This window comes from Sceloporus occidentalis, unplaced genomic scaffold (assembly GCF_023333645.1).
Source record: "Sceloporus occidentalis isolate IW3139 unplaced genomic scaffold, rSceOcc1.0.p SCAF_104, whole genome shotgun sequence".
Classification (NCBI taxonomy): domain Eukaryota; kingdom Metazoa; phylum Chordata; class Lepidosauria; order Squamata; family Phrynosomatidae; genus Sceloporus; species Sceloporus occidentalis.
The window spans coordinates 517,138-544,387 of record NW_028317084.1 but is presented as its reverse complement, the minus strand read 5'-3'; the positions used below and the strand labels follow the sequence as shown (position 1 = coordinate 544,387).

Here is a 27,250-nt window from a genome sequence, read left to right as displayed (position 1 = left end):
GCTTAATCCACTACACCACGCTGGATCTCTTAATGTAGCATTATCAACTCTTAACTGGCAATACCTCTTCATGGTTTCAAGCACTATTATTTTCAAGGTATCTACAGATTCCTGGTATTTGCTGGTGATTTCCTGTCCAAGTATTAACCAGAACCACCCCACTTAACTACCCTCAAGTCAAATGAGTTTTGGTGTAGGATGGAGCCATGGTAGTTCAAATGGTATCAAAGTGCTATATACCTGTGCAGGATAGATATACCGCATGCTTCAGGCTTATGTATCCCTTTGTCTACCTCCACTTCAGGAATAATACAAGGATGTGCCAAGAGATCTTACCCCAGGTTACCTTTTACCTTCTACTTAAAATGAGATGAGTACAAGGAGGAAACTTCTAAAACTGAAACTTTTCAAGCCTCAGTATTGATTGATTTTTTTGGAGGTCAAGTCAACAGATCCAGATTTCCATGAAGTTAGGTTATTATAGATTTAAGTGGTTTCTTTAAAGATACATATATATGTGCATGGAGAGGGAGAGAGAGATACACATATACATTAGGTCTGCCAGAATGAAAATTAGAGAGCGCTCCTGTACCTTTAGTGGTTGTGTGGAAGAAGAAATTTCAGCAGGTTGCTTGTCACACAACCAGGTAGCAAGCAACACCTGCTGAAATTCCCTCTTCTACACATCTGTTAAAGGCACTTTAGTTTTCACTCTGGCAAGCCTAATATAGAACCTGTACAGACAGGCTAAAATAAAGCTGCTTCAGGTCACTTTGGAGGTATGCTGTTTAAATGATGTATGCATCCTAGAAGGCCAGAAGCTGCGCCAAAGCCTCACTCCAGCCCTAAGGACTGGAGCGCAGCTTTGGTGCAGCTTCTGGCCTCTTAAGATGTGTATGTCATTTAAACAGCATACCTTCAAAATAACCTGAAGCAGTTTTATTTTGGCCTGTTTGTACACATCCACATCAGCTCTCAAATCAGAAGGGTTCTCCATGTGAATAAAAGCACAACTGTTCCTTTCCTCAGACTTAAGTCTAAAAAGACACAACACAAAAAGGGGAGGGAAGGATGGGGAAAGGAAAACAAGACAGCTGAGTCACCAATTCTTATTGTTACAGAGGTCTTATAAGGACCAGCTGAGACAGAAATGTGATGCTTGTGAATCAAAAACATGCCTCATTGAGCCTGCAGGAAGAAGTTACATGCCCTTCCCTGAACCTGTGACACAGCTGGAAGTTATTAGTCTTACAGGGTGAGGTCTAACTGGAATCCTCCAGTTTCTTGTCACTAGCACTGCAGTGGATAAAGCTCACAGGGCCAAATTATATAATTTGGGCCCTCTGAGCTTTGTCCATTGTCTACTCTGGGGGTGGTGGATACAATCTAGTTTACTGTTCCAGTAGGCTCTGTGATAGGGAAGAGGGAGAGCAACCCAGCTGGTTAAAACAGCAGTGAGTGGAGATGGCAAAAATGACATTTCACTTCACTGTTTGCTGCTTGAAATCAGGAACTTACATTGGCTGTGAAAATTTAGTTCCTTTCCAGTGAAAATACTGTGTGTAGATGCACTTGATGAAGTGTAGTCTTCCACTTGAAAAAATAATTTTAGTGGAATTCAGAAAAACACTTTTAATAGACAAGGATTGTCTAGTGGGGATTTAAATAGAATTAATTCACCCGTAGTGGCTTGCATTCCTAAAGTTAGTTAACCCTCATGGTTGGGCAAGTTTTATGGCTAAATTCCAACAGGATCAAGAGGTCATTTGTGATAACTTGTTCCACTTTTAAATACATGAACCACAGCAGGTTCTTTTTGCTTGTTTTTAAATGCCTTTTTAAAAATCTTATTCTGGATTTTAAGGTGTAGATAGATTTAAAGAAAATCCTGACATCTGCCTTAAATAAACCTTGTGAAGTATCTTATATCTGGTAACTGTTTTCTTTTTAAAATGTTGAAGCACTCAACAGACCTTAAAATATTCTTTTAAAAATGTGTTTAGACATCATATGAGTTTTGATAGTTCTCAAATTAATTCTATAACATATGAAGAACCTTTAGCCCTCCAAATGAGATGAACTACAGCTCCCACAATCTCTTCCTGTTGGGCATGCTGCCTGGTCCTTTGAGGAGCCAAAGTTCTTCACCAGTGTTTAAAATGATGAAAGTGCTCTAATAATAGTTCTTGCATGTAACCTCTTTCATTTACAGCTTTTATTTTCAAAATGTGTATTCCCATTTTCCTAGTTTTCATACCAATTATAATAAATTGCAGGGTGACCGTATTGTCTGTATAATGCTCATAGCATTACAGTTGAACATGTCAACAATAAAATACAATTAATTGTCCAAAGGATTGGGGAGAACACCCAGCAGCTCTTAAAACACAGGGGAACTGGCCACAGTTGCCACAAGGAAAATGGCCAGTAGCCCTACCTTATCACTAGTGGTGCTGAAAGGTCCTTCATTTTACTGTCCCAATTGTTATTATTATAATTGTTGTTACATCTCAAGTTAAGTACATGTTTAAAATTAAAAAATGGGAGCAATTTTATATCTAGGGATATTTTCCAATAGAACACAGTACTATTACATCTGTAATGGGAGTAGTATGAGGAGCAAACATTAATGGTACAGCCATCCAATCTAGCTGTTATCCTGATGTTTTGCTTGTTTGTGCCTTTCTTAAAGTTCACTTGTGAACTTAAAGTTGGCTGCTGTCCATGTATGGCCTACTTCAGTCCTCCGGACTCCCTGGTTACCTCCATTTTGTAATTGCTGCTCAAGAGTATTGGCCTGTAGTAGTATAGGGCCCAAACAGACAGGCCAAAATAAAGCTTCTTTGGGTCACTTTGGAGGTATGCTGTTTAAATGATGTGTGCATCCCAAGAGGTCAGAAGCCACACCAAAGCCATGCTCCAGTCTTTATCAAGAAAAATTCACACAAAAGCCAGTAGTGACTTTAACAATTAAGAATTAACAATTGTAGGTTTCTGTGGCTATTGAAAGTCATCCTAACATATTGTTCTTCTATTGATGCTAGAGTTTTTTTTAATTAGTGGGAGCTGTCACGTTGTCCCATTACCTCAGAAATGTCATTTCCCCTAGAAATCTCATAAATTAAAATAAGCATGGCATTAACAAGGGAATTAATGGCATGTTACTGACAATTTGAATGACATCACATATGCTTCAAGTCACAGAATTATGGAAAAGCTGGTACTTTTGTGTGCTCACCTTACATTTCTTCCTGAAACTATAGGCCTGTTACAGACAGGCCAAAATAAAGCTGCTTCGAGTCACTTTGGAGACATGGTATTTCAATGATGCATGCGTCCTAAGAGTCCAAAAGCCACACCAAAGCCACGCGCCAGTTCTAAGGACTAGAGTGCAGATTTGGTGCGGCTTTTGGACTCTTAGGACGCATGCATCATTGAAATACCATATCTCCAAAGTGACTCAAAGCAGCTTTATTTTGGCCTGTCTGTAACAGGCCATAGTTTCATTAGCACATAGGAGTGATATTGGAAGATTTTGATAGACATTTAGGCTGTCAGAAGTCTTGTCTTACCTTTTTTAAATAGGAGAAATACTTCATATTTGCAACATAAGAATATATTCCTTGTAGGCTTGCCTTCAGGCTTTGGAATAAAGGGTGATGAAGCTCTTTGATAGTAACTGAAGTTGTATTTGGCTTCACCAGCAAGTTTTTATGTATCTTTTCAAAGGTTGCATCAGATAGAGGGTAAAGACATGAAAGAGATTGGCCTATCAACTGACCTGCAGCTCATGTATTTCAGTTTTCACAGTCCAGATTATAACAAGGTCATACTATATTCTAGGCAATGTTTTATTCTTAAACACTGAAGGTATGTTTTTCCAGGTGTTGAAATAAAAACTGATGTCACATATTTTTGGTACAGCTATGTAATCGTTCTAAATTTGGCTGTAAATGCTTCCATACACAAAATGCAGGGTTGAGTTATTAACTTGCTCCTCGTAGTAAGATGCTGATACTTCCTTGTTATAAATTTGAATTTTAAAAAATCAGATGGAAATTTGAACATGTTGGCAGTCTTCAGCATGTGCATATTGAACATCTTCTGGGCCCATGACATTATTTTCATGGGTTCTAGCGAAAAGCTAGGTTTTGTCCAAACATAGTACCTCTGTTGGTTTAGAACTGTGAGCTTTTTGGCAGACTGTTTTTGTCCTTGAAATCTTTAAAGCATGCTTTTTGCCCACAGGGTCCTGCTTCCTCTTTCTCTGATACCATTACCTTTGGCTAGAGAGAAAAGTGCTGTGTTAAACTGTAGAGTTTCTGTTGTTAGTTTTCTGTGCTGGGAAGTTCCAAACACTTCCCCCTTCTGTTGAAATAAACCCATGATAGCATAATTTAGTGAGACACAGGTGCACAAAAGACCAAAGGGTCTTTAAAGTGAATTTGCTCTTTTGACATTTCTGATTTCATACTGATTTCATACATACACTTTTTTTAGGGTTTGGTTTAAATCACAGATAAAAAAAATGCTGTTTGGATGTGGGAAGCATAGCCTTGTGTGATTGTGTGTGTTCTGCCCATCATCCTGTCAGCTACAAAGGCCTCCTTTTTAATTCAGCTGAACTTTGCCTTTCCTGAAGGCCAGCCATGTATAAGGCTCCCTAACTTTGCAACTAGATGATAAAAAGTGCTGTTTGAGCCAGGCTTTCACCATGAACTCTTAAGTTTACTCAGTTCATAATTCTTTAGATGGAACTGCAACATAGTGCGAAGCCCTGGACAGGATCTTTTTCTTTTGGTCCTGCTGAGGTTTTACTGTCATTCAAGAGGATTGAAAAGCAAAACAAAAACAGAAAGTCACCGCATCCCATGACTTCTCCTGTGAACGTCTGGTGCTTCAGACACCCAAAGTGCATGTGCTATAAAGCGAAAACAGGAACATCAGCAGGTTGTTATGTAATAAAGTCAACAGATAATGCAGTATTATGATTTATGTTTAGGCCAAATAGAAGATGTTTTGGAGTGTCCCATACGTGGATCCTTTTCATGTTTGCAAGCTATGCTGCTCCTTCTGCTGATTGTTCTTAGGCCATATGATGATCTGAAGGGTGGTAGTTAACGGCACATATATCACAGTCCAGTGCAGAGTAGTGGTTTAAGGATTGGACTAGTGACCAGGGCTTGATTCCCAACTGAACCATGAAACCTACTAGGTCACTTTGGGCAAGTCACATGCTCCCAGCCTCATGGGAGGGCAATGGCAAGCCTCCTCAGAACTAATCTTGCTAAGAAAATTCCATGATAGGTTCACCTAAGGGTTCCCATAAGTCAAAATTAATTTGAAGGCACACAACAGTAGCTATAACACAAAACTCCTGTGGTAGGCAATGAGTTCACTGGTAAAGTCATGGCAGAATAAAACTTTTGCAGTTCATGTCATGCTTAGGTTTGTTTGGGCCAAGCACCACATACATAAAGTGGCTTTGATTGTAATCAAAAAATGTTGGTTTTCTTTTTAACCCTTTTTTAAAAAAAAATGCTGTCCAAGGTACTGAGAGACTTAAAATCACATGTATGCTTGCTAGAGAGAAAAGTATGTGCCTCCATAGCAAATGTGGATACAATCTTTTTGCAGTCTAGGTTGCTGAGAAAGTTATTTTTCAGGCAATGGGTCTTTCTGTCCAGCTCTCAAGGTAAAAAAAGTTGGTTGAGTGACTAGATTCTTCCATAAAGGAAGGACATATTTGTTACTATCTGAAGCTGATGGTAGCATGATTGAACAAAGAAATGCCACTGTAATGGAGGCTGACACATTTTTTATTTCAACATGCATAGGTTGTTTCTGTGCCCAAAGGCTCACAGACTAGTTAACAATTAAAATACAAGGGAGCCAGTGTAATGTGGTTTCAGTGTTGGATTACAACTCTGGAGACCAGGGTTCAATTCACAGGAGTTTATCAGACAAGGGAAAGTGGAAGTATAATCCAGTGGCAATCTGAACGCAATCATGGGGTTTCACGTTATTGCATGAGAGGTGATCACACGCAATTTTGGGCCACGGCAAGCTATTTTCGGGCAATGGGAAGTCAGTTCAAACGCAATTCGAATTCATGTAAATTCGCTGAACTAATGAATTCACGTGAATGCGTTCTGGTCCCACTTTCTTTTCATTCAAAATTAAGAGAAATTCCTCCCATGTGATAAACTCCCCAGTTCAGCCATGGGGAAAGCAATGGCAAACCTCCTCCAAACAAATCTTCCCAAGAAAACCCAGTGACAGAGTTGCCTTGGGTCACCATAAGTCGGAAATGACTTCAAGGTATACAATACACATACACACAATTAAAATTAGCCATAACAACAGGAGAAGAAGCAGTCACCAATTTTTTTTTTAAAAAAAACTTTTGTTGTTATGTTTCTTCCAGAAAGCTCCAACTTAGGGCAAGATTACCGTAGAGCTTTTACGGCAAAATTAATTCAGGGGAGGTTTGTCATTTTTTTCCTCTGAGAGAGGACTTCCATGGCTGATTAGGGATCCAAGCCCTGCTCTTCTGCAGTATAAAAACCACTACACAATGCTGGCTCTAGTTTCCTAAATAACAGCAATAATGTTATTTAATAAATAATAACAACAATAATGTTGGCACAAAATTCTGGTGAAATCATAAATAAGATAATCAGGGTTGAGAGTTGCATAATCAGCTCTTGATCTTTAGTAGCCTGCCCTCCATGCGGTCCTGACTGCAACTTGCTGTACATTGGTAAGAACTGAGAGTATCTGTCCAAAGGAGCAGATGAGGAAAAATTGAAGGAGTTGGGTATGCTTGTCATAGAAAAGAAGTGAGTAAGAGGCAACATGTTAACCATGTTCAAATAGATGAAGTCTAGATAATGAAGTAAATTTGTTCTCCATTGTGATGGGATGTAGGGCTAAAGCATTCAGAAGCATATTCCAGTGAGGAAAGACTTTTGCAAAGTACAAGCTTTTCAACAGCAAAGCAGTCTTCTTTTGAGATTTTTTTTAAAAACAGTATATTTAAAAAGGATGCTATAATAATAGATTTCTTGCATTGGCAGGACTGGTTGGATTAGATCTTAGGGATTCTTCTATGATGATCTTATATAAAAAGCTGACACAAAAATAAAACAAAACCCAGTTTCTTATTTACAGTAGTATCAACTGATGCCTTGTTGATTACTAGCATTGTGTCAATTACAATTACAAGAGTTTCCTGCCACTACTAGTGAAAGATGCAGCTAAGAGAATGGGCTTGCACAGGCAGGTAAAGAGCACAAGACACCACCATACAAAGTGAGGCATCAACCAATTCAGAATGCTGAAAACTAACACAGGACAACAGACTTTATAGTAATAGGTCAAATAATGAATGGACCAGATGGACCAGATTTTAAAATATTTGAAACAGGAACTCTTCCAGGGACAGATTTTAATCAGGAAGAAGGAAAAATTAGTAAGCAAACAAGTCATTCTGCTATTTTTCCAAACTTGAGATAAGATCACAATGTGATTTCCCCACAGAATTCACTGAAGAATACTGCATGATTGCTCTTTGAGTAATGTACTTGCGACAAAATATCTTTGCACTCAACATTTCTAAAAGACCTTTGCATTACTTCCTCTATTTTTGAAGCACTTTTCAGGCTAATTGATCACAGTGCGGAGGGGAAAAGGTCATCAGAACCTTCTGATGGTCATCCGTTCCTTTGAAGAAAACTTTTTGTATTTGATTGTGCCTATAAAGTGTACAAATACAGCAAGTCCTCCATATTTGCTGGGGTTAGGGGTGCAGGATCCCCATGAAACTGGGAAAACCACAAGTTAAAAAACCCATTAAGGTTTTTTTTTACCTGAGAGAATACCTCTCTAGGAATCTCTAGGTCCTCTAATGCAACTCTATGGTCAACATCTGCTGGAAGCTAACCATAGTATTGTGCTGGAGGACCTACAAATGTATAGGGAAGTGTTCTCTGTAGGAATTTTTATGTCCTCCAATGTAACTTCAGGTGGAAGTTGACCATCGTGTCGAGATTCCTAGAGAGAACATATGAATAAAATCCATGAATAATAAAATCCACTAAAGACAAAACCACAGATGTGGAAGACTGACTGTGTGTGTGTATCTGCAGACACATCCTTTATAGATTTGTTTGTTTGTTTTCAATATATTACTCTTTCATCTTTCATTAAAAGTCAGGATTACTTGTGTCTGTGGGGTAGCTTTCAGAAAACTTTGCAAGCTTGAAACAGCAACATCCAGTGCGTCATCGGTGGTGATTCTAAGTCTACAGCTGTTCTTTACAGCAGGAGTGGGGGTGTAGCCAGATGTCTTTTTCCACAACTGTCTTCTTGCAATGCACTCTTTATCCAAAATGATGTTCTTGCTCTTGTTGACAGGATCGCTTATCCAGAGATGAAACAGAAATGAGTCATGACTCCAGCAGCCCTTGGTCCTGCTGCACCCTCCGATTAACCTCTTGACTTGTTTATATGATCAGGGTTTAACATTATTTCAGGTCTTTCTCTTTGAATAAATAACACTTGGAAGCATCTGCAGTGTGTGTGATCTACTCTTTGCTTTACATGAGCCCCCCACTCAACTGTCATGGAGTGGGAAGAAGGGAAATCCATGTATGGATCAGCACTGGAGGAAAAAGCTGGGATGCAGCAAGAGATGGATTAGCCCCCTGTATTATTGACAACCTCATACAGTTCAGCAAAAGTCTGGTCCCAAAACTTTAATTTTAGCATCTTAGAAATGATGCAATTAATTCTGCAATTAAAACCACCCCAAACCTGGAACAGTATTTTCCCTACACTCTCCCTTTCACCTTGTTTCTTGCACTGCTATATTGCGGCCTGTAAGTAACCCTGAAGTCTTTGTGGTCCACAGCCATCTGTCCCTTTTCTAAATGCTGCTAAGAATGGCTACTCTGCTTAAATAATATAAGATACATGCTGCATCATGGACGGATGTGGTCTTTTGGTTTTGATATAACCCCATGTGATCTTAGTGGAAGAATTTTTTGACTCATTGTTATCTCATTCTGCCCCTTTTGACAGTTTGAGGAAGGAGTAGATGTTACTCTTATTGTCTTGTTGCTATTTCAGGCTCTTTCATTTTATCACATCCTGTTGTTTTTGAATATGAAGCCATTTGTTTATTGTCCTGCTCATTTTCTTATGCATTGGATTTATCTTTCCCTGATCTTATATGTATCTCTGTCTTTTTACAGCTAATTCTTTCCACTGAACTTTTCTTTCTTCTACAGTACTACCTGTTCCAGATTTCAGCACAGTTTTTTCCCCCTGTGATAAATCTCCTATTCATTCATGTATTTTGCTGTCCTATCATCTTCTGGCTCCTATGTATCTTTTTCCTGAATGGTCTCCACTGCTGTCTTTAGTTTTATTTATTTCTGTGATCTTCCTGTTCTTTGGTCTTCTTGTACAAGACTATTTGTACTATGGGTCATATTTTACTTCTTCCTCTTTTAAAACCAAAATCAAAAATGCCACCAGCAGTGGTCACAGCTGTCTCATCTTCACATTCTTACATTTTAAACCTTTTTAAAATTTCAGTTGCTTTGATTTTGAGTTTGAATTGTAGAATCCTAGAGAAGGGACCTCAAAGGCCATCTAATTCAACCTCCTGCCATGCAGAAATTCAGACCTAAAGTGCTTCCAAGAGGTGGCCATTCAACTTCTGTTAAAAGGACTCCAAAGGAGTAGAGTCCACTACCTTCCAGATCAGTCCATTCTACTGTTGAATAGTTCTTAGAGTCAGGACATTCTTCGTAATGTTAAAGTTTAATCTCTCTCTCTCTCACGCACGCACGCACACACACCATTTGAATCCACTAATTTTTGTCTTAGGCTCTCTTAAAACTATTTTTTGATTCTTTTTTGCTGACTATTCCCTGCTTTCTGTTCTTTAATGTGTAATGTTTTAAAATGTGTGGCTTGCTTTAGTGGCTTTTCTTCTAAACGAACAAAATGGCTAACAACATTAAACTGGTCAATAAAATAATCATTGAATTTAAAAACTAAAACCAGATCTATTGCTACTGACTCACATTCATATGTTGTAGAGCGGGGGGGGGGGGGGGGCAAGGTTTGGTCTGCAGGCCAAATGTGGCCCTTGGGACTCCAAGTGTGGCCCCTAATGTTCCCTAACATCTCCACACTAATTTTTTTACAGGCCAATCTTTGCGTGATTCTTTGCCCACAAACCACTCCAAATATTCCCATACCATAATGTTTTGCTTACCACCTCAAATGTGCTCGAACTGGTTTGCTTTTCCTAACCCCCAGAGCTCTCCAAAACACAAAATAAATGTTAAAAATCAGCCAAAAAGTTAGCCAAAATGATGGTTGGAAATGATGTTGTATCACTTCAGTCACACCAAGATGTGCCAGTATGGCTAAAGAAGGAAATGTGGTTGTCCTTCCCAGCACAACTCCTGTTATAGAGCATGTCCTCATGTATGAGTGAATTCCTGAGATTAGTGATGAATGAATATTCATGGACATTGAACTTTGCACAAAAACAGTTGTGTGAATTCTCACACTTAGAGCCTTTTATACCTTAAAAAATGATAATTTCCTAAAGTTTTAATTCACCTGTTTCCAAATAGTCAAATGCAAAGATGTAGTTATGATATTATTTATTGGGCCTTCCAGAATCATGATGTTCTGTGGAGAAAATCTGGTTATGGAAAATTTTTGTTTCTAACAGTTACTGTTCTACTGTATAAATAACATGAAAATAGGCATTAGTGTGGATAGTGTTAGGCAACTGAAATAATAGATATCACTCTTCTTTTTATCTGTAGCTGAATGGATAAACAGGTTATTCAGCATAGCTTCTTTTATCTCTAATGCAGACAGCAATGGAGCCAGGGATTGAATCTGACCCTGCAAAGCACCTGAGGGATGTGAAAAAGATTATGTGATAGGAAATCACTGTACACTCTAGAGCATGCTTCAGTTTTATATTAAGGATGTTTGAACTGCTCTAGAGAAACTGGAGGCACAATGTTTACACAGCACAACTCTATCTGAAGATGGTGTTGATGAAAATGGAAGAAAACACTTAAAACTGATTACTAATATATTACTCACTGAAATCTGAAAACCAGGTTCCATTTTTAACCTTACATTATTCACCCAATCAAATGGTTAGAGTTCAAGTAATCCTGAGAATTCTTTTACATTTCTCAAAAATATTTTAAAATATATGTCATTGGGTGGCCTAGGGGCTACGTAAACTGTTTTCAGGCTATCCCAAGCTGTTAAGATTGTCAATTTTAATATTTTCCCCATTACCTCAGAATGATGGTACTGTCACTGTGCTGGTACATTTCTTTACATTTCTCACCTAGTCTCTCTGTGCAGTCCCCTTTTCAGTGTGCTTTGAAGATTGGTTGGGGTTAGCTTATACTGCACAGTTCCCATGAGGAAATATATAGGGGAGCACACTGAATGTATGGATTCACTGAAACTGAACACAAAGGCAGACTCTTCCTTTGAGTTCTGACAATCTTGGAATCAAATTACACAAAGAATTGTGCTCCTCATGTACACTTCTGGTGCACTTTGTCACATTCCAGTGATTGTCAAAGACTTTGCAGACTTCTGCAGTTGCATTACTTGGTAGCAGAATATAAGATATCATTTATTTATTTACAGTCATTTACTACAGTGGGAAATTATGTTCATGGAACTTCTCAGAGTTAGTGGGAGGTTTTAACCTTTTCAGCTCATAGGAGCCTTAGGAAGTGAGTGAAACATGCATTCTACTTCAAACGTGGAGAGGGTCATTAGTTAATTCAAAGACATGTTTTTTATGCATACAGGTTGAGTCTCCCTTACCCAGAAGTCTAAAATATTCCAAAAACCTAAATAAATAAATAAATAAATAAATAAATAAATAAATAAATTAAAAAAAAGCCATTGGTGGCTGAAGTAGTGACACCTTTGCTTTCTGATGGTTCAGTGTACACAAATGTTGTTTCATATACAAAATTATTGAAATCATTATGTATAAAAATATCTTCAGACTATGGGGCTATACAGACTATGGGGCATGCAGCCGCCATTTTTCGCCCTGGATTGGTGCCGCAGCAGCACTGATCTGATCCCTGGAAGGAGCAAAAAGAAGCCACAAAAAGCTCCCTGGAAGGGCCGTCATAGGTGCACCAGCACGCCATGATGATACCCCCTTGGCGCTGCTGCTCTGGGCACTGGCTTCATGGCATGCTGCACTATCTAGAAGGACGCATGCTAAAATTGTGCCCGGGTTTTATCATTAGGGCTTGGAGCTTGTGGATGTTCAGCCCTCACCCCACCCACAGGCCGTCACAAAGTGCCAGTCTGTATAGCCCCTATGTGTATAAGGTATACAATATGAAGCATAAATGACTTTTGTGTTTAGACTTGGGTCCCATCTCCAAGATACCTCATATACGCAAATGCAGGTATTCCAAAATCCAAAAAAAATATCCAAAATCTAAACCTCTGGTCCCAAGCATTTCAGATAAGGGAGACTCAACCTGTATGGCCAACTTATTTGGGTAGAGAGAATGTTGAGAGAAAGACCACTTCCTTGTATTAATGCAAGGATTATTTGGATAATGGAGTATACACTGTTTCAGTTAAATAGCTGAGTTTATGGGCTTGATGTTTGTCAGTAAAGAATTCCAAAATTTCAAATGATGTTATGTCCCTTTGGAGCTGCATGTATCAAAATATGTTTAGAGTCTGGCTAGGATTACATGCAAAGAATCATTCACCCACCCACACGGATACTATTGCTGACACCACCACATCTCTGATGATAGTTCTGCCTCCTACATAATTTCTATGGAGCCAGAGAACAGAATGAAGCAATTACTTCTTCTTTGCACCTGCAGCTTAGCTCATGTCCAGATTTAATGAAAAAGTGTGAGTTTGTGTTTTTCTTTAAAAAGAAAAACAACTAAACTTTGTTGTTGTTAACTGCCTTCAAGTTGCCTTCGACCTGTGGCGCCCCTATGAATGAGAGACCTCCAAGTTACTTTATCCTACTCAATGTCCCTGCTCACGTCTTGCAGACACATGGCTGTGGCTTCCGTGATTCATCTATCCATCTGATATGTGGTCTTCCACTTTAAATATTGCCCTCCCTTTTACCGAGCATTATCACCCTTTCTAGTGAGTCTTTTAATTTTTAGGGGGTCCTGTGGGTGTGAGATCCACATTTTACACGTGGGCCATATTTATCACCAAGACTTTTACACTTTCACCAACGTCCATTTTTCATAACGTTTATTTAACTTGCTATGACCTTACAAGGAGAACACTTTTGCATAATGCTGTATTATATGCAAGGTTTTGTATATTTAAAAAAAATCATTTGGTTTGTCTGCATGTCAAGAAAAGGAAGATATTTGTTTTCATCTTCTTCACAGAAGAGACTAAATCTCCTTTAAAGCGTATACTCACACACAGAATTAGTTAAGCAACAGCTGTTGCTCTGTTAGCTTTCATAGTGTGTTCAAGACTTGCTTGCAGAAACACGTTTCAGTAAAAAATACGTACTAAGGGAAAATGTTGCCAGGAGAAACAAACATGCTATCTGTGAGCCGATTATCTGGTTGATTATGTACCTGAGCCTTGGCCATAGGATTTGGTCACTGCCTTTGTCCTCCTGTGTACTGATGAGATATAATAACAGGGGTGATAAAAATCTAAAGGCTGTATAGTGGAGTCAGTTGAAGGTTTCTAAAGACATTTGTTTTAATCCCCGAAGACAAGTAAGTAGGGTATAAAACTGGATTTACTGCAGAGTTGAATGAAGCTGAAAGTAGAGTAAGATGAGATCAGACTCTTCTTGCACTGCTGTGTCTGTATTTTTTTAAAAAAGAAAATACTTAAAATTGTTAAAAGTGGAATTCAGAGTTGTTTTTCTTGTCTAAAATAGTATGGCTTATTTTTGAATGAAAAACATAAATTTTACCTTGCAGTGAGTGGTGATTTTAAAGGCAATGTAATGACACTTGACAACTTTCAGTATAACACCAAAGACGTTCCACAGATTAAGTTTATATTACCACCAGTTAAGTTTATTCTTCCTCATAATATGATACTAGATTACAATTTAAAGTATCCTATTGTTGTTGTTGTGTGCCTTCAAGTCATTTCCCACTTAAGACAACCCTAAAATGACCCTATTGGGGGTTTTCTTGGCAAGATTTGTTCAGAGGGGGTGTGCTTTTGCCATCCTCTGTGGCTGAGAGAATGTGACTTGCCCAAGGCCTCCCAGTGGCTTTCCATGGCTGAGTGGGGATTCGAACCCTAATCTCCAGAGTCATAGTCCAATGCTCAAACCACTTCATCTTTTAAAATGAAGAGTGTGTTTTCTTTCTGATCATCTCCTGTTTGTTGGAAAAAAGATTCTGTTCTTTTCCTGTGTGTTCCTGTAAATCACAGCCTCTAAAAGGGTTTGTTTGTTTGTTCCAGAATCTGTTTAAATATTGAGGGCATTATCACTTGGGATATAGCTTCACTTAAGTCCAAAAAGACTATTCAATTGTTTTTTAACTTGTTTGTAGAAATCTCAAGCATTGCTACAGTTTGAGTATTCCTTATCTGGAATTTGAAAATCCAAAAATATTCCAAAATCCAAAAGTGTCCATGTGGGTGGCTGAGATGTAACACCTTTGTTTTCTGATGGTTTCAGTGTACACAAATGTTCCATGCACAAAATTATTAAAAATATATAAAATTATCTTCAGGGTGTGTGTATAAAGTGTATATAAAATATAAATGAATTTCATGTTTAGACTTCAGTCTCATCTCCAAGATAACTCATGTATATTCAAATATTCCCAAATGTGGGGGGGGGGGATCTGAACTCCAAAACATGTATGGTCCCAAGGGAGACTCAGATAAGGGAGACTCAACCTGTAACTGGTAACTGAGTCTGTTTTGAACTTCTCTCTGCACCCATTCAATGGTTTCAGTGTCTTTGTGTTTAAGAGCAGCCTCGTGGAAGCTTATGGTTCTCTGCTATTGTTTGTATCAGCTTTGGACACTGCAGAAGTGATTGAACGCAAAATGTGGGAGAGATTGTACTGTCTCAGATTTGTTTTGGCTGACTGAGCTAATAAATCTTTAATGTGTAACTATCTGCATTGGCTTCCTAGCACACACTTGCTGACCATTAGCTATGGCTGAACTAGAACACTTCATTATTCATTTAAAACTTTAGGGCTAAGCATTTCTGGTCAAGAAATGAAAATGGAGGGTGACTGCACTCAGTTTCACAGTTTCAGCTGTGGTTTTATTGCAGATGGGTCACATTCATTTAAGAAACAGAGAGAGGAAGGGCTGGAAAAGTAGCAGGAGTCACTAAGACTTGTCATCTGAATTAGCAAAGATTTCATAACAAGGTTTTTGATTAGAACATTCCAAAAAAAGGTATCCAAGTACTTTCAGACATTATTGGGACTTGTCTTCTTTTAAAGAAACCTGCTCAATAGGTGCTACATCTAACCTTTTGGCCACCCATTGTTAGATTTTCAAGGGAAATTCAGCCATGTATATGAAGGGAAAATTAGGTAGAATAAGGCCAGTTAACTGAGGAAAGGACATTTCCTCCTCTGCATTACTATTTGCACTACTTTCTCATGGGGGGGGGGGGTTTCAGCATGTTTCTTTTTAGCCTTTACTTCAGTATTGTTTTAACATTTTCAAGGAAATGGGCCACAGAAGAGCAGCTCTTGAGAATATGCGTGCCATGCGTGCCAACAGCACAATTTGGAGATAAAAGCACAAGCCCTTAAATGCATAGAATAAATTGGTTGCAATTTATTATTTATAGCAAAGTACTATTACTGAGAATAAAGTCCACTTTTGAGGGGGTCAATTATATCACTCATTCTCCTGTATTTAGGTGCAAGGTGTAATCCTATCTCAAACCTTCACACAGGAACATGACCTCCAGCTAGTGTGAGTAGCAGCTTTGTGCTCAAGCTGTTTCTGGAGACAGGCTCATCCTGTTTTAAACAAATGCAGTCCAGAAAATGACACAGATTGTGTATGAACAGAAACAGATGGAGTGTGAACTGGAATGAAGCTGTATTCCTTCATGCTCATTTACCTGAGAACAAGTTCCAGAATAAATTAAATTGATGCTTGATTGAAAAAGGCTGGCATTTTGAAACACAAGCAGCCTTTTTAATGAAACCTATCAATCTGTGTTCAGATACAATGCTGAAACGAACATCTCACAGGTAAGACCCAATGTTCCTTTCAGGAGTACAAACATTGACAGCCAAGCCTCTGCTTGTTTAGTAGCTTACAGGTCTAAATTCAGTTGTTACTCTCACTTAGAGAGCACCAGTTTGATTTGGGGTGTCCTCTAGCTGGCTCTAATATTTGGTTTCATTCCATTACTTTTATATGCAGCTTTTTCTGCTTTGAACTCAAGGAGGCACACATAGTTCTCTCTTCTGTTTTTTATCCTGGGAACAGCCCTGTAGTTATTTTAGACTGTAAGATGGTGAGTAGCCTAAGGTCACCCAGTGAGCTGCATGGCCAAGCCAACTTTCCTCAAGTGTTAATTTGATACTGAGCCCAATCTAAGGTAAGTGTACTTTGGTCCTTCAGATGTTTTGTCCTGCAACTCCCATAATGCCTTACTATTGGCCATGTTGGCTGTGGTTCCTAGAAGTAGACAAAACATCTGGAAGACAAAGGTTACCCACTCTTGGCTCTAACTGCTACACAAATGAAGTTAATTGTGGAGGATGGTTTATGGTAGATTGTTCCCTCATACAGCTTTGACAAAATAGAGTTTTTTCATGTACCTTCTCCCCTTCCTACACTGCGTGGGGATCATTAGCTCAGATCCTGTCAAGCATCTTGTAACCCTTCATTCTATGTTGCAGTATTTGGGAGAGCTCTCTCACCTGTCTGGCAGTCTTTGTGGTTTTGTGTTTAGGAAACAAAGTAGAAGTGGTGTGAATGTGTGTGTGTTGTGGGGCTTAATTGGGAGGGGGGAATCTCAACAGACTGTTGTAGTCCCTGAAATGTCACTGTTTAAGTTTCACAACTTTCCATATGTATTTGAAGCCATGCCTGTGTCCAAATGCAGAATTGCTTTAAGCAGCCTTTCCTAACGTGGCTTCTTCCAGATGTGTTGCATACAGCCCCCATCATCCTCAGCCAATGCAGGCTGGTGTAGGGAGTTTGATTCTCATACATCTGGATGATGCCAGACTAAGGGAAAATACTTTAGAGGCATGTATTCTTCTATATTGTTGCTTTAGATGTACCTGACTTCTTATCTTAAGTTGGCCTCCTGCTGAATCACCAGGCTAAGATAAACATGAACGCTGTGTTCTTATAAGTATTTCATCTGTGTTTTGGCTCTTAAGTGAAACTAGAGTCTTATCTCTGAGTGGTAATGAAGCACAAAGGTGTGTCTTTAAGTGTGTTTGACCTACTGTGGCCACATGAGCTAATTTGGAAAGTTTTCTAATTTTGGGAGGTATGGCAAGGGGCAGGATAGAAGGCAAATGGCATTTGGCGGATGTGGGGGGGGGGCAAAATAATTACATACTTCCATCACATTAGATGGCTTTAGAAGCCTGACTTCTAATCATTTGTTTAGGTCTGAATGCTCCACCTTAAGTCAACTTCCACTAATTGCCAAACACGTGGATACTCCATTGCATTGAACAATAGCTGATGTTCCCTATTTTCCATGTAGTGGTGGCATTCAAAAATTAGGCTGTGAATTTGTCAGTCTTGCTGATTCTTGTAAAGATATACTCCAGTTGCATTCCACCTTTCCCAAAAGAGGGACGTGAATTTTTTAAATAGTTTTTTGTGGGTTTTTCGGGGGACTTAAAATTATAATGTAGTGAGTTTTTCTAGCTTTACACAACAGTTCAGTTGCTGTTAACTGCCATGAAGTCTATTCCAGCATGGCAACACTATGAATGAGAGACCTCTAAGCCACCCTATCATCAACAGCCCTGCTCAGGTCTTGCAGACTCAGAGCTGTGGCTTCCTTGACTGAGTCTGTCTTTCTCCTTTCCTCCTGTCTTCTAGCTTACCAAACATTATTGTCTTTTCTACTGAGTCATATTTTTTTCATGATATAGCCAAAGTACAACATCTCAGTTTAGTCATCTTGGTTTCTAGGGAGAGTTCAAGCTTGATTTACTCTAGGACCCATTTATTGGTGTTTCTAGCAATCCATGGTACCTGTAGCCCTCTTCTCAAGTACCACATTTCAAATGTGTTTACTTTTTTCCTGTCAGCTTTCTTCACTGTCCAGCTTTCACAACCATACATAGAAACTGGAAATAAAATCGCATGGACCATCTTAACTTTAGCATTCAATGATATATCTTTAGACTTCAGGGTGTTGTCTAGTTCCTTCATAGCTGCCCTTCCAGGTCCTTCTGATTTCTTGACTGCAGTTGCCATTTTGATTATTGTTTAATCTGATGTCTAAATATGGAAAATCTTGAACTATTTCAGTGACTTCATTGTCTAGGGACACGGTGGTTCAAGTGGTTAAGAAGCTGACTCTGCTGGTTGCAAGATTGGCAGGTTGGCAGTTCGAAGCCCGGGTGCTGCATGATGGGTGAGCTCCCATCACTAGTCCCAGCATCTGCCTAGCAGTTCGGAAGCATGCAAATGCAAATAGATAAATGGGTACCACTCCAGTGGGAAGGTAAACAGAATTCTGTGCAATCATGCTGGCCACATGAGAGTGGTCTCTGATAACGCTGGCTCTTTGGCTTAGTAACAGAGATGAGCACAGCCCCCTATGGTCAGGCATGACTTGAAAACCTTGTCGACAGGGAATACCTTTACCTTTAATGTTCAACTGTAAACCTGTCATTGCAATTTCTTTCTTGACTTACTTCTATAATCGTTCCAAGTCTTCGCTGTTTTCTGGTAGTAGTAGTAGTAGTATGTTATTTATATATCTTAAACTGTTGATGTCCCTTCCCCCAATTTCATGCCTCTTTCCTCTGAGTCTAATCCTGCTTTACATATGATATGTTCAGCATACAAGTCAAAGAGATGAGGTGATAAAATGCAGTCCTGCCTGACCCCCTTTCCAATTGGAAACCATTCTGTTTCTCCATATTCTGTCCCGACAGTAGCCAGTAGAGTCACTAGGGGAGTGCGGGGATTCAGCCCACACCAGGTGACACTTCAGAAAAGGGGTGATACCTGGTTGGTTCTTCCTCCTGCTGTGGGCTGGGAAGGGGTGAATATACCCCTCCTGGCTTTGCGATGGTGGCAGTTTTCTTCTCAGAGGAGGCTGCTGCCACCACACCAAAGCCAGGTGACACCAGGGGTGGGGATACCACTGACAGTAGGCTCTTGTCCTGAGTATAGATTACACATCAGGACAATAAAATGTTGTAGCATATTCATTTCTTTAGGAACCACTTGTTTAGATTATGTTAAAATCAGACTGTGATTTGGTGAAGGCCACTGTGAGCTTGGTGAGTAATAAAGAATTTAAACATGGATTTCATCCATCCAGCCTCACCATTCTTCCAGACAACAATTTGACTGTGCAGTTGTCCTGTCTCAATTTTGGAGAGTGTGTGTGTCCTGATGACATCTCCCACTGTAAATTTCATGTGTTTCCCCACATGAAAATTTACTCCTCTGTCTTCTTTCATTTTAAAAAATGAGGAAAAGATGAACTAACCAGTGCCCTTTGAATTGGTAGTGCTAGGAGACATCTGTCTGGAAGCAACCTCAGACTTTAGTCATTATACCATGCAACACTTACCTGTGGTCTCCCTGCTTGTTGTTATGATGTACTTAGAACTAGACCCTTTTAAGAGCCCCATTCTCCTGCAGCTGTTCAAATAAAAGTCTCTCCTTTCCTAAGTGACATTAAAACTTGGGGTTACTGAGTTGAGCTTAACATTTATGCTACCTCCTGGCCTTCCAACCCACCCACTAGGAAAGTTAATAAACTGCACTTTGGAGCCTGTGTGAGTTTGAAATCTGAGAGTAATTAATGATCAGCTATAGAAGCTGGTGCCTTTTGAACTTGGCACTCATGCATTGCCTTCCACATAAGTCTCGAAAAATTTCATTGCTCTCAGTGTCTGAGAACAGCTGGGCAGATTCTGCATTCTCCTTTTCTCTTCTTCAATATCTCAAAGCTGAAAAATGAACTAGCTGCACTGATATGCCTTTAATTTGCCCTGTACTCTCATCGTAATGGCATTAGGTCCCAAGCTCTCAGAAAGAAATCTTTTCCAACTTTGATTCCGGTTTGTTTTTGAAAAGAAAAGCAAAACAAGAAATTCCAAGGAATAACTGGAACATTGCACATGAAGAGTCTGTGGGCTCCCTTTTGGAATGATTTCTGTGGAGCCTTGTGCATTAAAGACAACCTCACCGAATTGGTAAGCCACTGTTTGACTGTTCAGGGAAGCCATATGAACATGGTAAATTATTTTTAGTCATGGATCTGTATATAGTTTGTTTCATGTGAGAGTTGGCTATGCCAACAGGGGGAAACATGGAATTTGTTTTTAGTTGAATCAGTCATTTTCAGAAGTACTTCGGTTACAGAGCTTGGGAAAGCTACTTTTTTGGACAAGAAGAAGCCATGTTTACTGGGTTATTGTGGAAGTTACAATCCGAAAAGTATCTTTATAAGCTTTGTTTGGTTGGTAGCATTGTATATCCAGTTCTCTGAGTTGTTCTGTTCTTCTCTTTAAGCTTCTGAGAAGCAACAGTGGGTAATATTTGGTTGATTTTAGTTTTTAAAATCCTTTCTTGTGACTGCAGAAAATTCTAAATATTAATAAAAGGAAGGAGACTGGTTTTTTTTAAATGTTTTATTAAAAATCAGAATTGTTAATCTGGAAATAATGAATTTCATTTAAATAATCTCCTTTAGGGATCTTAGTCATTGGTTATATTTTCAGCCGAGATTTATTTCAGTCCTCAAGGGTTTCTTTGACTCCCTGGCTGCACTCTTAACACCTGTTCAAACAAATATGTAAATCTTTGCTTTTTAAAAAACAACAACAACAAAAGAAGTTCTGAACTGAAGGAGAAAAGATGATAGGCTTTCTTGGGAGAGGAGTTTGATCATCTTCTTGTAATATTTACAAAGACACCTAAACTAAGTGGTGCTTATAGAATACCTGAAGGAAATCTTTTGACAAGCAATTAACTAATAAGGGCAGTCATCTCAAGTGATTTCATTCCAGGTGTGTATAACTTGTTTATTATGTGAGCTTTGGCACTGTGTTGAATAAATGGTACATATCTGTTCTAAAACATAGATGCCTTGAATTGCATGTCGCTTACTACTGGGTGATGGACCAGCACTTAAATGTCCTAAAGTGTCCTGGTTGCAAATTCTGTTCTTAGGCATGCCAGTTTTTACACTCAGTTGCTTATCTCTAGGTCAGTGGTTCTCAAATGGTTGGGCAGGACCCACATGTGATGCGTGAGAGTTGCTGAAGGAGACTTGGATGCCCTGATTCCTCCTCTTCCCAAACTTTTTAATATGGAAAATTTGCACATGCATTGAGTTAAATATTGAATTTATTTAAGATAAAACTGTTCTAATTTGAACAAGGTTATTTCTTTGTAAAATGATAAAATATAAATAAACATGAATGTGCAAATGAAAATATGCGCACTATATATACAAAATATTTTTATTCATATACTATCTCAAGTGGGCGATGCACAAAATCCATATGTACATGTAAAAGGGGGATCCCATGGCTAGCTGACTGTATTCCTGAGGACAGATTTAGCTCAAGAACCATTAATTGCTGATCACTACCTTGGAATGATTCATTAAAAGAAGCCCTTTGCCTTTATTTTTAAAAATAGCATAGCCTGCTCCAAATAAACCTTGCTGTTTTGGAAATGATCTTTGTTTCACTAATGGGGTCTGTTGTCTCAACAGCTAAACAAAAATCATATTATGACTCACATGCATGATAGTCCGTCCAAGTTCAGCAATATAAAGAGTACTTTCATATTGCCTTATGCCACTTGCAAGACAACATTAATGTGTGAGTTATTTAATCCATTACATGAACCTTTCCTCCAAGGATCTGAATATGGTGTTGATAGTCCTCTTCCCATTTTTTTATCCTCATAACAAACCTGTGAGTTATCTTAGGCAGAGAGGTAGAAAGTAGGCCAAGCCACACAATCAATCTTGTGAAAATTATGGACCTCGAAGCAGATGCCCCCAGTCCTAGTCCAGCCACTTTATTCACTATCCCATGCTGGCTCAGTAGATGTGGCTGGCACACTGAGATGTGAGTCATGCCATGACAAGAGGCTGAGTAACGTTCATCTGAAGGAGAGTATGCAAAAGACATTGAGAGGTCAAACTGACACATCAAATTTAATTTCTTTCTTTCTTTTTCTTCTTTTTTAAATTAAAAAGGTATGCCTATTGATATGATCACTGGGAGTAAAGAGAGGAAGGATAGAAGAAACAAGGGGAACCAAGCCTGAGCACCTTCTGATAGTGCATGTGTTAGTTATGTATTTGTCCAGATGTATCCCTTTTTGTTACCATAGCAGCAATATACTGGAAAGAAAATACATATTCACACAGCTACCTGCAAATAATGATGCCTGGGGAAACAGTGTCAAAGAGTTATACAGGTAGTAAGTCATGATGGAAGAATTGAATCCATACTTCCAATTGATTATTGACCAAGATATATGCCACCATACTCTCTCAGTCTCAGAGAATGGCAGTGGCAAACCCCCTCTGAAGAAGCTTGCCAAGAAAACCCTATGATAGGTTCGCCTTTAGGTCACCATAAGTCAAAAACAACTTGGAGGCATACAACAACATAATGAAAGTAGAGCAAGGAAATAAATAACTCCTGAAGGCTGTGAAGTGGAAGACTTTCATGGCTGGCATCTATAGTTTTTTGTGGGTTTTTGGGGGCTATATGGCCATGTCCTAGAAGAGTTTATTCCTGATGTTTTGCCTGCATCTGTGGCTGGCATCTCTTCTCTGAAGATGCCAGCCACAGATGGAGGCAAAACGTCAGGAATAAACTCTTGAAGGCTACTTGTTTGCTTCATAAAAGCACACACAACTACATATTTCTCTCCCTTTGTGTAATGCACCTGTAGTTCTGTGGCCAGCTTGTATCAGATGGAAGTTAGATGGTGTTGCATTTTGGGTCTGTGTATTTGTGAGAGCAAAAAAAGCACAGAATATATCTTCTTGGGAAAGTGAAAGAGGGTTGTTGGTTTTGGAACTGCTTTCAGAAAATGAGAATTGCAGTCCTGGAGCCTAGTCTTAAAGCAGATGAATACATTTTTAAAAGCGGGCTAAAATACCCATGAAATGATAGTAATATCGATGCTGATGGAAGCACTAGCTTTATTCATGTTTGTTAGGTTCTGAGAGGGCATTTTATAATTAAGACAGTTCTGTCCTCTAGTGATGGTGCAGAGGAGTACTCAGCCTCTCATATAACATACATGCAGATATATATACATACGCCTGTGTGTTAGAGAGTTTTAATAGCATGGATACAAGAAGCGAAGAGTTCTGTAGCTCATCAGTTTTGATGGCATAACCACAAACCCAAATAGGCTGGACAGAGTCATGGAGCCATGATCCATGCACCCTCTTGACTGGTGTTAATGGTACTTGTAAACATTAACATAAATTGCTATTGCTGTTTATTACAGGGGAAATTAAACTTCCCTGTAACAGATGGTTCAGTTTGGGAAAAGTTCACCCACAGATTCTACAAAACAAACAATATATCTTTTGTGCAATAAAATTATCAACAGTTGCTCTTGAGTGAAATTTTACAAAGAAGTGGCTGTGTATGTATGTTTATCTTGCAGCATGAAAAAGAGGAAGAGAGAAAGAGAAAAGAAAAAAGAAACGTGGCAACACCTTTAAGACTAACTGGTTTTTATTTTTGCATCAGCTTTTGTAGAGATAAGCCCATTTCTTCGGATGCAGTACAGTATTCAGATGAGTGGAAGCTTGATTTACCTGCAAAATGATCTCTTCTCTATCTCAATACGAAACCCAAGAATTTGTCCACATGGAGTAATTTTAATAATTGTCAACTTAGGCTTTGTCCCGGAAAGTCTTGATCCCTTGGGGCTGTACTAACAGGGGTTTCCCTAACATCTAATTAGAAGAAATTTAATTGGGGAGGCAACAGTGTTTATATACAAATAGTTATACTTATTAGTTTAATCTAGGCCTGCAATTTAGTTTCTTAGTATTATCTTACTGCCTGTGGATGTGTTAATTGCCACTGGTTCCTGTTCTGACCTGATTGTTTTATCTGCACGTAATTCTGTTTGATTTTTCAAAGCTTCATTTACGAGATAAGTGTATGTTCTTTTTTTTTCTTCCTTCCTTTCTCTCCCTCCTTTCCCCCTCCTCTCATCGAAAGTGCAGGTGCCTTTATAGTGTCTTTGAATGCCTCTTGGCACTGTTCCTAAAGCTTTTTAAATAGCCTCATTATCAATCTACATAGCAAATGACTCACTGGTTTGCTCCAAATACACTTCCAGATTACTGTTAGGGCTACTGCTGTAGGATTTGTGTGTGACCAGAGAAGTGGTTTGATTTTTCAAGGGGTAGGGCAGGTATAAATCAGTCTAAATACATTTTCCTTTCTTTATTTGAATAGTTCTTGAAAATGCCCTTAGTTTTAAGATAAATAGGCTATGCTGGGTAAGTAGGAGTTTCAAAAAAATAGGGGGCCTCTCCTCCATATTATTGTTCATAGTGAGCAGTGATGTCAGAGGGGGGTGCAGTCCGTACCGAGTGACACCTCAGAATGGGGTGACACCCACTCCTCCCGCTGCGGAGTGAGAAGGGGTGAGTGTGCCCTTCTTACGGGGAGGAGGAGGCGGCTGGTGCAGTGGTGAAGGAGAAGGGTGAGCGTGTTCTTTTGTCTGCTGGCACCCTTACAGCCCCACCCGGACCGGATGACACCAGGGTTGGGGATGCCACTGATACCGAACAATGTGTAACAATAATTTTAAAAAGCATTTTCCCATGTGAATCTGAGCACACTTATAACAAACTCGTATGGCATCACACACTTAGTGTGTATATTTCTAGGAACACAAATTTTCATTTGCTGCTTCTCCTACTCCTACTACAATTATTTTACCAGTGCCTACTATGGTATTGCTTATGGGCCTACTGTACTATTATATATGGGTGTGCTTTGGAATAAAGCAGAGGGCCTTGTTGGTGGTTGCTCCCAGACCTTGGAACTTCCTCCCTAAAGAGGCCAGGATGGTCCCATCCCTTCCTTCCTTTCATTGGTAGATAAAAACATTTTTGTGCCATCAGATTTTTTCATACTGAGGAGGTTTGGGCTGTTAAATGCAGAGTAATTCAGATGTTAAGGTTTAGCTGTAGTTTTAAAATACATTATACTATTTTAATATTTTTAACTTTATAAATTGTTTAATTGCTTTTTAAATATTATATTTCTATTTTATAGATGTTTTTGTATTGCTTTAATTTGTATTGTTTTGCATTTGCTGTTAGCTGCCTTGAATCTCTAAGTCGAGAGAAAGGCGAGTTATTAAATAAATAATATAAAATAAATATGGGGCTTGACTATAGGTGAGTCTCCATTTTCACAGAACGGATCCCCCGTGAAAATGGAGGGCCAACTATATTTTGTTCATTTAGTGTGTATTTTCATTTTGCACATTCAAGGCAATGATGGGATAGGTGGGAGAAGAAAAAGTGGCAGCTCAGAATGGATACCTCTAGTGGCCATGATTCATCGAGCGTGCCTGCTCTCCTCCTCCTCTCTCAAATCAAGGTGGCTGCTTCAAGCACCCTCCTTGCATTTCTCTTACCTTCCAGGACAGAAAAGTTTTGGGAAGTAGAGGAGGAGGAGTGAACAGGGACTGCAAATTTTGTGTCCCCTTTGATCAAGTCTCACATTCCCTGAAGGTCCTGCCGTACAGTTTGAGAACCACTGCAGTAAGGCCTTCAATATGTCTGCTCTAAAATATCCATGCAGCAAACAGTGTATCTAGAAAGGTTTGGTCTAAATGTTTTATTCAGTAGTCCAGGGCTATTGGTGGAGGTCAGAGCGCTTTCATACAAGATCTTTTATTTGTCCTCTTAGTCTATTCATTTTTACCTATGTTGAAAGATAAGAAGTGCACTTCAGAAGATTCTTAAGAAGTTCTTAAAAATAAGAACAGGTGAATGTCCCTTATCTGAAATGCTTGGAACCAGTAGTGTTCCATTGTATTATATTTTTTTCAGATTTTGGCATATCTGTACACTTGTCCATCCCTTTTTGCAGACTTGGAGTCCGCAGTCTCGCTCTTCGCATGAGGGACAAGCAGGGAGGGATAAAATGGCGGCATCCACCTGCACACAGCCTCACGTGCGTGCCATTATTTTCAATGGGACTCGAATATTTGTGAGTTGCCATTTTTGCAGGGCACCTCCAAAAATGGATCCCTCATGAATTGGGAGGGGCTACTGTATTTGCATATACATAATAAGACGTAATGAAGGAGGAGAAAGACTGAGAATCTGTGAAATAGCAGGAATCCATGCGCAGTGCTTGGCATGAATCTGTCTCCCACCATTTCACAGATCCTCATTTCTCTAGCCTCACAAATAAGAGTAGGTCAAAAAGTTTTGGATTACTTTGGATTTTGGAATTCTTGGTAGGGGATATACTTATTGTGTAGTGTATATACCCTTTTAGAGAGAATGTGAACTAAGTTCAGAACCAGTATGGTGTTGGACTAGAGGCAGAATCATAGGTTCAGATTCCTGCTTCAACATGAAGTTCACTGGAATTTAGCTTGGGCACTAACCTGCTTTACAAGATTGTCATTTGTTTAAAAAGCAGAGGGAACTCATTCATGCTACCCTGATGTTCTTGGAAGAATAGGTGCAGCATTTTAAGAACTCCTACAGATTTTACTTTGGTGAGGTACTGAACATTCTGCTACTTCTTGCATGTTCCCTACTCCCTTCCCAGAACTGCCGTTTCCACGGTTCTCAAGGAAGAATATGGTTATTATTCTTCCTACTTAACTCTGCAGTGTGGACATACCCTAAGAGGGGTTGGAAAGGTGAGCAGAAAGCACAAGAACAGCTTGAAAGTTCCTTGTGCGAAACAAAGTACAATAAAGCTTAAAGAAGTAAAATGCCAGT

At 39.2% G+C, this 27,250-nt stretch overlaps 1 protein-coding gene across 3 annotated transcripts in view; it reads left to right on the top strand.

Moving 5' to 3' along the window:
* Positions 1-27,250, top strand: part of LRRC8D (leucine rich repeat containing 8 VRAC subunit D) — a 53,550-nt gene that overhangs the window by 17,275 nt on the left and 9,025 nt on the right. Inside the window, exon 1 of one of the 3 annotated variants that reach the window (XM_089497561.1) lies at positions 20,436-20,465. The exons of the other annotated variants lie outside the window; for them this stretch is intronic. The gene's annotated coding sequence lies outside the window, so the exon portion shown is untranslated. Of the gene's footprint in view, positions 1-20,435; positions 20,466-27,250 lie in introns of those variants that run through there. 3 annotated transcript variants of the gene reach the window in all.